This window comes from Phyllostomus hastatus, unplaced genomic scaffold, assembly GCF_019186645.2.
Source record: "Phyllostomus hastatus isolate PE091 unplaced genomic scaffold, TTU_PhHast_1.1 phas_scaffold_21, whole genome shotgun sequence".
NCBI classification, from domain to species: Eukaryota; Metazoa; Chordata; class Mammalia; order Chiroptera; family Phyllostomidae; genus Phyllostomus; species Phyllostomus hastatus.
Genome location: NW_025334017.1, coordinates 39432040 through 39445919, shown reverse-complemented (window position 1 = coordinate 39445919; position 13880 = coordinate 39432040). Strand labels below are relative to the sequence as shown.

General features: G+C 44.6%; 1 pseudogene; it reads right to left on the bottom strand.

Moving 5' to 3' along the window:
• Nucleotides 1-2597: 2597 nt before the first annotated feature.
• On the bottom strand, nucleotides 2598-3336 carry LOC123833002 (annotated as a pseudogene).
• Between the last annotated feature and the right edge of the window lie 10544 nt (nucleotides 3337-13880).

The window sequence follows — 13880 nt, the reverse complement described above, 5'->3', positions numbered from 1 at the left end:
AGCTTACAGTGTGCAAGGCACTGTTCTAAAGTGTGTGAACTCATTTAATCCTCACAACAACCCCATGAGGTGAGAATGTAATTACATTTTATAGACGAGGGGGCTAGAGTGCTTTGCACACCTGAGAAAACAGGCACAGCAAAGTCAGCGAACCACGAGCCTATGGGCAATGCGCGGGGCAACTGGGCTTCACACTCGGGCCCTCTGGCTCCAGGAGGCCCTACGCTCGGTGTGACGTGACCCAACCAGAGGAGGAAGGGCATGATCCTCCTACTTGGTTTTCTCCTTACGTCCTCATCCTTTTTTTTTTAATTTATTTTTAGAGAGAAAGAAAGGAAGAGAGAGAGAAGGAGAGAAATATCAATGTGTGGTTGCCTCTCATGTGCCCCCGCACTGGGCACCTGGCCCTCAACCCAGGCATGTGCCCTGACTGGGAATTGAACCGGACCCCTTGGTTCACAGGCTGGTACTCAATCTACTGAGCCACACCAGCCAGGGCCATCCTCATCCTTAACATTTCCTTCCAGCCCATTGGGGATTATTTGTGTTTGTGTGTGTGTGTGTGTGTGTGTGTGTGTGTGTGTACCCCCCAGAGATTTTGAACTTGTCTATTCATAGCCCTAGGGAATTATTCTATCAACAATAGTAAGACAAGTCCACAAGCAAGTGTTCAGTCAAGTCTGTGTCTGGGGGAATTTCAGATATTTCCAGTGAATCAGATGCCTGCAGGTGCCAGGCAGGTGACCCAAGTGAACGGAACAGCTGGGCGGAGACTGTGGCAAATGGGGCGCTCACACCTGTCCAAAAGGGGCAGCTGCTCAGCTCCAGGAGCAGGACGACCCGGTGGAGGCAGCCTTCCCATTCCCCACCCCCCACCCCCGAGAGAATCCAGAAATGTAGATAAACTCTCTCGACTTTTAAACATTAGTGATTTTTTTGCTAAGAAATATTAGTTTTATTTAATCAGTTTTCACAGCTGAATATCCTATAAAAACACTTTACAGACTGTACAGTTTATATATATGTCAAACTACTGAACAAAAAAGTAGGTCCCACAGACGGAAAAATACTGAGCCAGCCAGTCCAAGGTAAAGGCCGATTTCTACACTGCACAGCTCTCCATTTAGCTGGGAGGTGGTCGGTTCTAAGTATAAACTTCAAAACTGCACAAAAATAAGGTTTTGATTTTATTTCACTCTTCACACATTCAATATGATTGCAAGCTCAGGAACCTAACTAGTCATAGGCACCTGTAGTCACGATCAGTCCCCACTCCTGAAAGGAATGAGACTGCCCGTGTATACAGGGCGCCACACTGCGCTCAGAATACTGTGTGGACCTGAGGGCAGAGACCAAGAACATTACACATCAAACATAAGGTGGTTCTTTCATCTAAAGCAGGTGTTTCTGCATTTAATAGTGTGTCGAAAGAATGTTAGCTTATTAAATGAACCTAACAGTAACTTTATAAGCATAAAAGTACTATTTTTGGTGTAATACATCAATCATATCTGCAAGTAGAAAATCCAAAATTATATGTAAAGTAGTATTTCACACCCAGCAACAAGAAGCATTGTAGTTATTGTTTCAAAAGGATCAGAGAAACTATTTAAACTCAGCTAAGACTAACTTATAACTTCGATATTCATACTTAGGCACTTCAGTGATTCACTAACACAGCAAAAAAAGCTTCTTCTGGAGAGACAGTGGCTTCTTCATGTTAACTGTTTAAGAACTGGACATTTTTTTTTAAGGAAAAAGAAATTGCTTTTTTTTTTTCAGCATAAACCCTAAGTGTACTTTAATTTGGGGTGTGTTCATCAGTGGGTTTTTCATCAGGAAGATCTAAAAGATGAGTCTTCCTTTTGATTCAGACTTTTCGACTGAAGTATCTGTGCCTTCTTTGAGACAATAGCACATCTCAGCTCTTTCTATATCTCTGTCTGGGGCAGGGGCCTGAGGCTGTCTAGTACCTTTTTAGAGTCTGTTCTAGAAGAAAAAAGTAAGGAAAACAAACATTCCAGACTTTTCTCCCACCCCAAACCAGCAAAACACACTTCTCTTTTCTATACAGTACAAGCCAAAGATGACAAAAATTAAAGCTTCCAAGAGCAGTCCAAAGCTCACCATCATATTTTCATACTTTCATGTATATTAAGTACAGAATAATGATGTTTGGACAAAGGAGTTTTGTAGTATTTTATTTTATTTTAAGATTTTATTTATTTTTAGAGAAGGGAAGGGGGAAGAAAGAGAGGGAGAGAAACATCAATGTGTGGTTTCCTCTCACGCGCCCCCTACTGGGGACCTGGCCTGCAACCCAGGCATGTGCCCTGACTGGGAATTGAACTGGAGAGCCTTTGGTTTGCAGTCCGGCACTCAATCCATTTAACCACACCAGCCAGGGCTGTTTTTGTTTATTTTAAAGTTACAGTACTTAAAATCTCCTTGATAATAAACACCGTGGATGTTTCAAGCGCTGCTTCCAAGCATGAACTGAGGGTGAACTTGTCTCAGGCTGTCAGGGTAGATTAGGGCACTTGGAGACGCAGATGTCCAGCTCACAAGTCCAGTGTCATTAGAAGGCATCCTGACAATCAAAACTCATCAGTCTTTCTTCTCCAGTATTTCAACATGGGGTCCATCCTTGGACAGAGCACCAGATTTTCTTGAGCACTTCACACTCCTCTAATTGGCCCACTCCAACTCTATCTTCGTGTGACAGTGCACAAGAGCTTTGGACTCCTCAGACACAACTGGACTGCGCGAGGCACGCGCCTCAGTGTGAACCATGACTTCTCGGATGAAGGTCCCAGATTAAAACACCTGCGAGACCAGGCCTTTGCCACACACCTCCTGCGCTGTCAGGCCGCTGAGCATCATCTCATTTGCAGATGCTCCTCCCGTAATCTTGGGGAACGCAAAGGTGGACTAGCAACTGGACTCTGTCCGAAGGTAGTATAGGGTGTTTGAAACCAAGCCTTTTCATTGGCCCAAACAAAGAGACAACAACCATGGACGTTCCCAGTCCAATGGCTGGGCCATTTACTGCTACAATAATAGCTTCTTAGACGGAATGAAAGTATTCGTGAAGTTTCAGATAGCCTCTGCCATCTTAGTGCTTCCCCCTTTTCTGCAGCCAGCGTTTGGTGTCAGCGGGGTCCCTGTGTGACCTGTGCTTCCTGCTCCTGCTCCCAACGTGGGCAGCTCAGCACCAACGAGCCTTTCACGCTCGCCGCCCCACCTGTGGGCCAGGCCGGGCTGAGGCGGCGCGGTGGCAGCGCGTGGTGGCAGCGCGTGGTGGCAGCGCGTGGCGGCGCAACTGGCTCCATGCATTAGAAATTTTTATAAATGGCAATATTTTGCAAGCTGTACAGAATCCACCTAGAGGCCAGCTATGGTTCATGGGCCACCATTTTGTGACTTGTGACTTGAGTGAAAATCAAGAGGGAGGTCTCCCAAGTGCTGTGATCTGAGTAGCATTGGGAAAGTGACCCCATTTCCCTAAAGACACTATCTTCCCGAGTGTGACCTGAACTTCCACTATTACCCATTTACCCTCCAAGTTAAAACTGAGTTCTCCACCTTCACTTAAAAAAATATGGTGGAGAAATCTAACCCGCTAAAACCAACCACGATACTAAGAAAAAAAGCAATCAGATACTTCACACCCTCTTGCTAGAAGGAGACATAGTTCCTTTGAAAAACTACCTGCATGGGCTGGACTGAAGGGCCCAACAGAACAAGCTTCTGCCTCTGGCAGTGGGGCTGCCGAGTCCCTTGGGCAGAGACCGCTCCTGGGCCGTCTAGTCCTTAGGCTTCCTCCTTTGGTCCCCCTGACTCGACTGCTGTTGGTGTGTGAAAGATGATTTTAGTAGTTTTTTTTTGTTGTTGTTGTTGTTGCAAATGACAAAAAGACCTCAAAGTGGCCTAAACAAGGAAGAGATATAACGAATTGGTTCCAGAAACTGGAAACTGATCTTTGGGGAATGTGGGTCAGACTACGGCTGGATCCAGAACTTGAACACCGTCTCTCTGTCTCCCAGCTCCATGTTTCCCTGGCTTGGCTTTGTTATCTGTCAAGGTCTCCCAGTGAGATGGCCAAGGGGGCCAGCAACAGTTCTGGCGTAGCTTGCACCCACTTAGCAACTCTGCGGAAAGAGGATCCCTCTTTCCCAGTGCCCCCAACAAAATTGCCAGAGCAGATATTCTGTACTTGGGTCATGGGTTTACTCCTAAACCAATCCCCATGGTGGGGATGGTGGGGGGTGGGTGGCAGACTCTTATTGGCTAAATCTGGGTTACAGGTCACCACCCTCCTTCTCCAGAAGGCAGGATGTAGGGTCAACTCCTTCTAAAAACTCTTGGACTTCAAGTCTGGTGCGTCTATTGGTGGGGGAGGGGGCGCCTAGAAAGTTAAAAAAGAAAACGAGGAACTGTTACTATAGATAGTAGAAATGGATAGTGGGCAGGTAAAATACTACCCCAGATTTCCAGGGAGGCCTGGACAGTCACCTAGTTGCCTTGAATTTGGCTAATATGGGAGAGCAAATCCAGCGGCAAATGAAGAAACTTAAAAGCTTTTCTTCCCCATGAAGCCGATTGCATTCCTTAACTCCTGCTCCGAGTTCTGGCCTCAGCCATTGGGTTCCTGTAGGGCCATCAGCCCCAGGCTGTGCTCCTGAATCTGATCCCACAGGGACGAAGTCCTGCCTTCCTTCCACGGGCTGTGCTCCCTCATTTTCTTCGAAGTGCTCCCTTGGTTTTCACTGGTGTTGTGACAGCGCAGCCAGCACCCACGCAAGCATTCGGAGAAAACAGGTTAGAAACACAACCTCAACCTAATCTTCTCCCTCAGGCATGACTACTTAGTTTCTCCAAAGACTTCTGTGGCTGCTCTAGGCTGCAGCATAAGGTCTAGGCTTTTAATCGTGGCATGTTTAAGACCCGTGATTTTGTCTTTCAATAGAACTCTCTCTGTTGTGCACCACGGTCTGATGGCACTAACCTGTCTTCCATTCCCTCCACAGCCCTGAACTTTTTTCCTCCCTTACCTCTGCAGAATCTGTTCTGTTCCTAGCATGCCTTTCCTTCCTTGCTGCCTACTATTGGAATTCTACAATACTTATCACAGAGGATAAGTATTTGGGTTCCATTTGCTGTCCAATACCCAACGTCATTTCCTTTGTATTAGAATGCTGATCTCCTAAGGGAATTCACCGTGTCTACAGTCTTGATGGTGTGCAAATTAATAAAGGAACTCTCAGCTAACATTGGACTCAAGAGGGTTTGTAGGGGAACTCTCACACTCTACTACTTATCATCAATTACCCCAAACAGGAAGAGAGGTGCCTTGAATCTCTAATAGGAAGATGTTTTCTACGTTACCACCACGGCAGGAGAATGGAAGATTTTCTCCTCACCTGGCAACAGTTCAGCCAATGAGAGACTGCCACAACTCAGCCAGTGAAAAGCCACTGCACTTCAAACTTCCAGTTTCTTCCAATAGGCTCTTCATTTATATCAACCCCTCCTAACTTCCCCCTTCCCTCTATAAAAAACATTCTCCTTGTTCTCCAAACTCGCCTATGGTCTTGTCATAACTTGCTTGTCCTGAATTGCAACTCTTTGCTATTCCTAAATAAATCGACTTTTTCCTAGTACAATAACTAGTATCTTTTTAAGGGAAAGGAATGACCAGCTCCTGACAAAGAAGTCAAATGTGCTAGATCTTTGTACCCCTCACCCTCACTCGGCCAGTGACTGATCACATGGCTTTCTTTGCTCAGCTTGTCATACATTCTGTCCTGGACCTTGACAACTAACAAAGGATATTACCAGCAGCAACAAGGCCAAACACGCCTATTTCTTTTGTGTGATCTCGGCTGGATTTTTTATTCTTTATCTGTGGCTCCCTTCATTCTGCCCATTTTCCAAATCTGGTCATTTCAACCTCCTGACAATTCCTGGAGCTCTTGATCTTCTTCCTGTACTTTTCCCCTTTTTAAAATTGTATTTTATTGATTTTGCTGTTACAGTTGTCCTAATTTTTTTCTCCTTTGCCCCTCTACCCAGCATGCCCCACCTCCTCAGGCAACCTCTGCACCATTCTTCATGTCCATGGGTCCTGGGCATAAATTCTTTAGCTACTTCATTCCCTACACTGTACTTTACATCCCCGTGGCTGTTCTATAACTACCTATTTGTACTTATTAATCCCTTCACCTCTTTACCCATTCCTCTACTCCCCCCTCCCATCTGGCAACCATCAAAAAGCTCCCTGTATCCATGATCCTGTCTCTGTTCTTCTTGTTTGCTTAGTTTGTTTTGTAGATTCAGTTGTTGATATGTATTTAATTGCCATTTTATTTTTCATAGTTTGTATCTTGTTCTTTTTCTTGAATAAGTCCCTTTAACATTTCATATAATAATGGTTTGGTGATGATGAACTCCTTTAGTTTTTTCTTGTCTGGGAAGCTCTTTATCTGCTCTTTGATTCTAAATGATATCTATGCTAGGTAGAGCAATCTTGGCTATAGGTCTCTGCTTTTCATGACTTTGAATATGTCTTGTCAGTCCCTTTTAGCCTGCAGAGTTTATTTTGAGAACTCAGCTGATAGTCTAATGGGAACTCCCCTGTAGGTGACTAACTGCTTCTCTCTTGCTGCTTTTAAAATTCTTCATCTTTAACGTTTGGCATTTTAATTATGATGTGACTTCGAGTGAGCCTCTTTGCATCCATCTTGTTAGGGACTTTCTGTGTTTCCTGGAATTTCATGTCTATTCCCTTCACCAAATTAGGGAAGTTTTCTTTCATTATTTTTTCAAGTAGATTTCCAATTTCTTGTTCTTTATCTTCTCTTTCTGGCACCGCTATGATGTGAATGTTGGGATGCTTGAAGTTGTCCCAGAGGCTGCTTACACTATCCTCAATTTTTGGATATTCTTTTCTTCTTGCTCTTCTGATTGGTTGTTTTTTTGCTTCCTTACATTCCAAATCATTGATTTGATTCTAAGCTTCACCCACTCTACTATTGTTTCCCTGTAAGTTGTTCTTTATTTCAATTAGTCTATCCTTCATTTCTGACTGGATCTTTTTAATGCTGTTGAGGTCCTCACCAAGTTCCTTGACCATTCTTATAACCAGTGTTTTGAACTCTGCATCTTAATGACTGCTTATCTCCATTTTGTTCTTTTTCTGAAGTTTCGATCTGTTCTTTCATTTGGGCCTCTCCAACCAGCCTGGATGGATGTGATTTCTTTAATTCTGTAGTTGTCAGACTTCCATTCAACTTGATTTCTGGCAGTTCTTAGTGATGGTTGTTGTATATATTGGTTGTAATTTTGATGTTGCCCTTTTTTTTTTGTTTAAACTAGCTGGAGAAGCTTTCTGTTGCTTACAACCAAGAACTCTGACTGACATATACCCCTGGCCCCTTTAAGGCCCAGCTTAGATCTTACTTCCTATGCAAAGCTTTCCTTCAAGCCCTCCTCTCTTCCACAGTCCCATAAATTCTCTAATAGAAAAGCAAATCCTTGGGCCCTGGCTGGCGTAGCTCAGTAGACTGAGCACGGGCTGCGAACCAAAGCATCACAGGTTCGATTCCCAGTCAGGGCACATGCCTGGGTTGCAGGCCATGGCCCCCAGCAACCGCACATTGATGTTTCTTTCTCCCCCTCCCTTCCCTCTCTAAAAATAAATAAAATCTTAAAAAAAAAGAAAAGCAAATCCTTGGAATTGGCTATTTTGAGTTATTCACTTACAGTTCTGTTCTCCACACCAGATTGGGGGCTCCTTGAGGACAGATACGGTGTCTTAGATGGCTTTGTAACTTCAAAATTAGTTCAGTGCCTGGCACATAGTAGGTACTTCATAATTTCTGCACTGAGTGGGTCAATATGGGTTTAGTTGAATTTACACAATTGTTTCTATCAAGACATTGCACTGCTTCAGATATTTTTCTCCCATTTCTATTATTTAAGAAGGTACTGAAGACTGAAGGAAAAAGAAAATTATGCAGCTTTTACTATAACCAAGCCCTGGATAAGCTGCTTTACATGCAGGATGAGGTCACTAAGTATGATTATAATCCTATTTTATGGCTGAGGAGACAGATTCTGGAAACTCAAGTGACTTTCCTAAAGTCACAGAACCAGTAAGAGATGGAGTTGCTATGACTCAATATGCTTTTTATCATTCTCTTTCTTCTTACGGTGACTATCTCAAGTCATGAAATGTCTAAAAGTTTAGAAGAAATGGAAGGAAAAGCAGGAGTTTGAATAATCCTCCAGAGAAAACCACAAGCCCTTGTATGGAGAAGAATTATGTAAACTTTGGGGGGCTTACATTAAAGATTTCATGGAATGTCTTACCAAGACTGTTCTCAATGGTTTATTCATTATGGCAGCTTTTAATTATTAAATTTCATTTCATTTTAGCACACATGTATTTCACACCTCCAGTGTTAAAAATACCAGGAAAGGATCTGGAAGTAAGAGTGCTATGGATGCAAAGATGAACACCAAATTCCAGCCCATACAGAGCTCTCCACTTGTAGGGGACCAAGGCTAATAAAAACCCCACTCAAGGACAAAGGAATCTTAGATGGACCAGAAAAGCGCTCTGGATACACAGAGCAGGATAAGGGCAATTCCCAAAATCCGTATCAGGAGTGACTTCACAGGTCAAGAGACTGAAAGGATGTGTAGGACAGAAGCAATGCAGGGTGGTTTGGAGGGTGGACTCTGGAGCCTGCTGTCTGGATTAGATTTGCCTCCAGAACTAGTCAGCCCTGGAAGCTTGAGCAAGTTTCTGTGCCTTCATTTCTTCAGCTGTAAAGTGGGAGAATAGTAATGGTACCTACATGATTAGGTTCTGGTGAAGACTAAATGAGACGACATTTGTACTCTTCTACAGTAACCCAACACCACGTGAGCACTCTGTAAATGACTGATGAACCACAAAGTGTAGGATGAACAGGTAGCGAAAGGTGCAGGAAGGTATTCCAGCCATGAGATCACTGCTCCAAGTGAGGAGGTATGCACAGCAAATGCGGACACAGTCCCCAACCCTGGGGGGCTGGAGCACCACGCGCACAGAGGGCGGAATGGGCAGCAGCAGTGGGCTGAGGTGGGATTCAGAAGGACGCCGAGGATGGAAATGAGCTAAACCTCGGAGGGAAGGCGTGTTCGCAATACAGCGACTTTTCCAAGCAGTAGCCCCAAGTTGGAGCCAGACACGATTGCAGATGCACAATGATTCTGGTTTCCTCATTTAGGACATGGTTCAAAATAGACTATAGAAGAGAACCTTGGGTGTTTCTAAAAGGAAAAACCCAGAGAAACTTATTTTGACACGAATTTTTTAAATACACCCATAGGAGGGGAGGGAGGGAGTCCCGTGCTGTCTGAGGCAGCCTGCTGCACGCATCTGAAGCAGCCCTAGTAGAAAAAGATTGGCACCTGGACAAGGCGCAGAGACAAGAACCCTAAATCACAGCTCACTTCTCACTGTGTACCCCTCAATGAGTCACCTAAGATTTCTGGATCCACAGCTTCTCCACCCTCAACGTGTGGACAAATCCGCCTCTCTCTGCTAGAAAACTCCTGATGTAAAACATTGAGCAATGAACAGGGTGCTGTGTGCCTGCTAGATATCACGTAAATATCCCCAAAGTCCCTCCCCCCACACCTCATGCAATTCCCAAAGTCCTGATTAACCCCTTTTGAAAGCTCTGTACATGGGTATCACTGCGCCTGCCCCTCTCCCAAGAGGGCACAGTTGATTAATTTTGAAATTCTCAACAGCCTTAAGGCTATTTAAACTTGTAAATGGAGATTCTGTGATTCGAACTGGTTCAGGGCTGTGAGGCCTGGCACACCCGGGACCCGCAAACCCACAGAACAGGCTCACCCAGCCCCAGACACCCTGGAGGATGTCAGGAGGGGCCTGTAGAATTCGATGCTCTGATCATGGGTGTGGCATGGAAGGGCTGTTTTTTCTCACTTGGGGAACCTCCTTTAAAAAAATTGAGTAACCTACATACATCGTAAAAACATTCGATAATATGGCCACCAAAAATAGGAGAAAACATAAATTACTACAGCCCTACCGCCCTAGAAATTCAGAGTCACGTAGCATATGTAACTGTTAACATATATATCTTCGCTAATCTATTGTCATATAGCCTTCCAGACTTTTATATACATTGACAAAATAGAATGTTATTCTCATTCTTGTTGGTATCTTATTATTCTCTAAGTTGTTTCATGCCATTAAAAATATTAAATCGGCACCTTTCTGAGTCCTAACACTGCCGTCATGTCACCATATTCAATGGCAGACTAGTATCTCACGATAACCTAATGGAACAGCCGGAACTCAGAGGGAGACAGAAGCCGGACTCAAACGGGCCGAAGCACGGCGGAGGGAGATTATTGGCCTGCGGCACTGAAAGTGCAGAAGCAGACTTTAAGTGTGGTTGGACACAAGGACCCAGATCCCAGCCTCCCTTAGCCCCTCCCCTCCCCTCTCCTTCACGTTAGCTGCTCTCAGGTATAGCCGCTGCACACTTAGGTCCTACCAATCTCACATCCAGTGAAGGACCCCTCTGTCCCAACTGTTCTGACAAGAAGTCCCCAAGGAAAGTCCCATTGGCCCACCTGAATTCCGCGCCCAGCCTGAATCAGTCGCTGTTCACTCTCGTCAGGGGATGGAACCCTCCCACGGGCAAGGCCCGGGTTCCTGTGCTCTCCGTGGAATTGGGCTAGCGACTAGCCCCTTCCAGCACCAGGAAAAGAGCTGTTTCTCAAGTGAAGTTGAAATGCTATTACTGTAAGAAAAAAAAGCTGCTAGGCTGACCAAAACATGTGCTTGTTATTTATAATAGTCACTCTCTTTCATTGAGAGTTCCATGTCGGTCTGGCACTGTGCTAGTCCTTTTACATATCTCGTCTAATCCTCAAATAATCCCATGGATTGGGACCATGGTTATCATCAGTGTTTTCTAAAATCCTGAGTTTTAGCAAGGTTAACTAGTTTGCCAAAGGTCACAGAGTTCAGAGGGAACTGGACTAGGGCAAAAGTCCAGCTTATCCATCTCTAGAGACAATCCTTGTAAGGGTTGTGCTATTTCGGGCGGGCATGGTTTATTGGAGCTGAAGAGCTGTTGACATGGGATACCAGAGAGTGAGAGAGCAGGAAAGATAAGAGGCAGTGATCAGAGACAAGGATGGGTAAAATTAAGATTATAGACAGGGTTGCAGATACTGGTAATAACAAGGCTCTGACTAGTGTGGCTCGGTGGGTTGGGCATCATCCCACAAAGTGAAAGGTTGCTGGTTCGATTCCTGGTCAGGACACATGCCTGGACTGCGGATTCTGTCCCCAGTCAGGGCACATAAAAGAGGCAACTGATTGATATTTCTGTCCCTGTTTTTCCTTCTCCCTTCCCCTCTCCCTAAAAATAAAATTTTTTAAGAAAGATTATAGACAATGTTACAGATACTGACAATGACAAGGTCTAGGGTCTGACCATGGCAATGGGGAGCTGAGATATAAGATCCATGGTGGAGAGGAGATCAAGGATCTGAGAGGCCAGGGCAATGGAAGGACCTTGCAATTACCAAATATTAGGGGGAGTGATGGAGAGAATGACACCAAGCCAGGAACTAGAAACGCCAGGAAATGATGGGAAGTCACGTGGGTCTGGCAGTGAGTGTTCTCACCTCTTCAAATAACCTTCGGGTTGTTGGTCCTCAGGAGCACCAGGTCATAATTAGAACAAGAGGGTGAAGGGAACGGGGAGAAAAAATGTTGACAACATAAAAGATTGATCAATGGATTTCAGAAGACTCACTGGGAAGCATGGGGTCTGAAGCTAGGTAGTAGGAAGAATGAAGGGGGAATAGATTTAAGATACACTGGGGGAGGTGCTTGAAGAGCATGGAGATGGGCTGGGTGAAGGGGAGGGAGGGATCAGGCGTACATATGTCCCACTCTGACGGGGAGTCAAGTTCACCTAAGATGAACTTAAGGCTCATGGCAGTTCAAAAAAACTGGGTGCTGATAATAAAAAGCGAAGTAAGATGTGATCTTTGTCACCAAGTTGCTTCCTAAATGTTAGGAAGTACAATAAGCATATGAAAATGAGTAGTGTGAGGTCAACGAAGTCCAATGTAGTAAGTAGATTGGGAGGAAAGGATATTCTTATTTGGTTGGCTGATGAAGCCAGACATCATAAAAGAATGACGGTTGAGATGATTTTAAAGAATGGGAAGGATTCCTATTGAGTGGAGAGTTGGTTGGTGGGGGAAGCACATTTTAGGCAAAGGAAATGGCATGAGCAAAAATATGGTCATGGGGCAACATGTGGTATATGTGGAGAACGTGGAGTGACTCATTTGACTGCATGTTAAGAAGTTGTGAAAGATAAAGCTATAGATGATGACACAGGGAATGGTAACAGACTGTTAGCTTTTTTTGCAATCTTCCACATGTGATTAAGCTATTAGTGGAAAGAGGATTTTTAAGTAAAGGAGACTATTTTCAGGGGGAAGATTGGTTTTGTTTAGAACATGTTTTATTGGAAGTCACTGTAGGACATCTCGGTGGAAGACATACCCAGTGGGCAGTGGTAAACTACCATCTGTATTTCTTATGAGAGATGAGGGCCGAGATACTGCATGGATGTGTGATATGAGCATAGCCTGTGCTGTTTCTACACTGACTCGTTCAAAACATGATTTGAGTGGCATACACAAATATGCACATCAGAATTCTTAAAAATAGAAAGTAGATAAAGGGAAACACAAGGATATGGAATAAAATTAAATTTAAGCCATAAGGTTAACATACAATCTTCATGCCGTAAAGTCCTGTCAGCTTGCTAGAGGCAGACAGCACATTTGGCTTTGAACTTCCTAGCAGCCCAAGAAAAGAGGGGAAAAAATGATTAGTTGTTAGATTCCTAGTGGATGAAAAATGCATGTTTCTGAATCTCCGGGACAGAGGGAGAGTTGAGGACTCTGATTTGTGTAAGATGGCTCTGAAAGATACACCGGCTGCCCTCCTCACCTGGTGCCCCTCTCATCCAAGAGCACATCCACCTTGAAGTGAGATACGGACTTGTGATTTGCTCTGTCCAAAGAAGTGTGAGCACAAGGGGCGTTTCCTATTTCCAAGTTCAAGTTTCAAAAGGCCGTATGGAACTCTCCGTTCACTCTTTTTTGTGCCACAGTGACCAAGACCGCCAAGGAGAAGAGAATATAGAGGAAAAGGGAAGACAAGAGGAAGGATAACAGACTGTTTGGCAACATCTATTGAGACAAGAAGAAAGGCTGGCAAAAAAGAGGAGGGGAAAACAGTGAAATACCGAGAAGGGAGACCATGGGAACCATGGATCCTAGAAACAAAGATGGAGACTCTTGTGTGACACAACTGGGGACCAAACCCACAGCCTAGGCATGTGCCCCGACTGGAGACTGAGCCCACGACCTTTCAGGTTGTGGGATGACACTCCAACCAACTGAGCCACACCAGCCAGAGGTAATGGCATGGAGAGCTGTGCTCCTGATTGCTTTCTTATGCTTCCTTCTGATGGGAAGGGAACTACCCTCTCTCCCACTTTCCACCTGAATGACTAGGACGTAGTTAACCCACAGTTTATCTCTCTGTAAAATGGGGACAATAATAGTGCCACCTAAAAAGAAACAGCACCCCCTCATGCAGTATCGCGAGAAGTGAATCCTATATTGTCCACCATGTACAAAGGTTTGTGGTTCTGTACTTTGAAGACCTGGAATTTGCAAACACAACTTGAATATTCATTTTTACCTTTTGAACTCAGCAAAGGGAAATGGGGCTCCGGGCGTCCATTCCC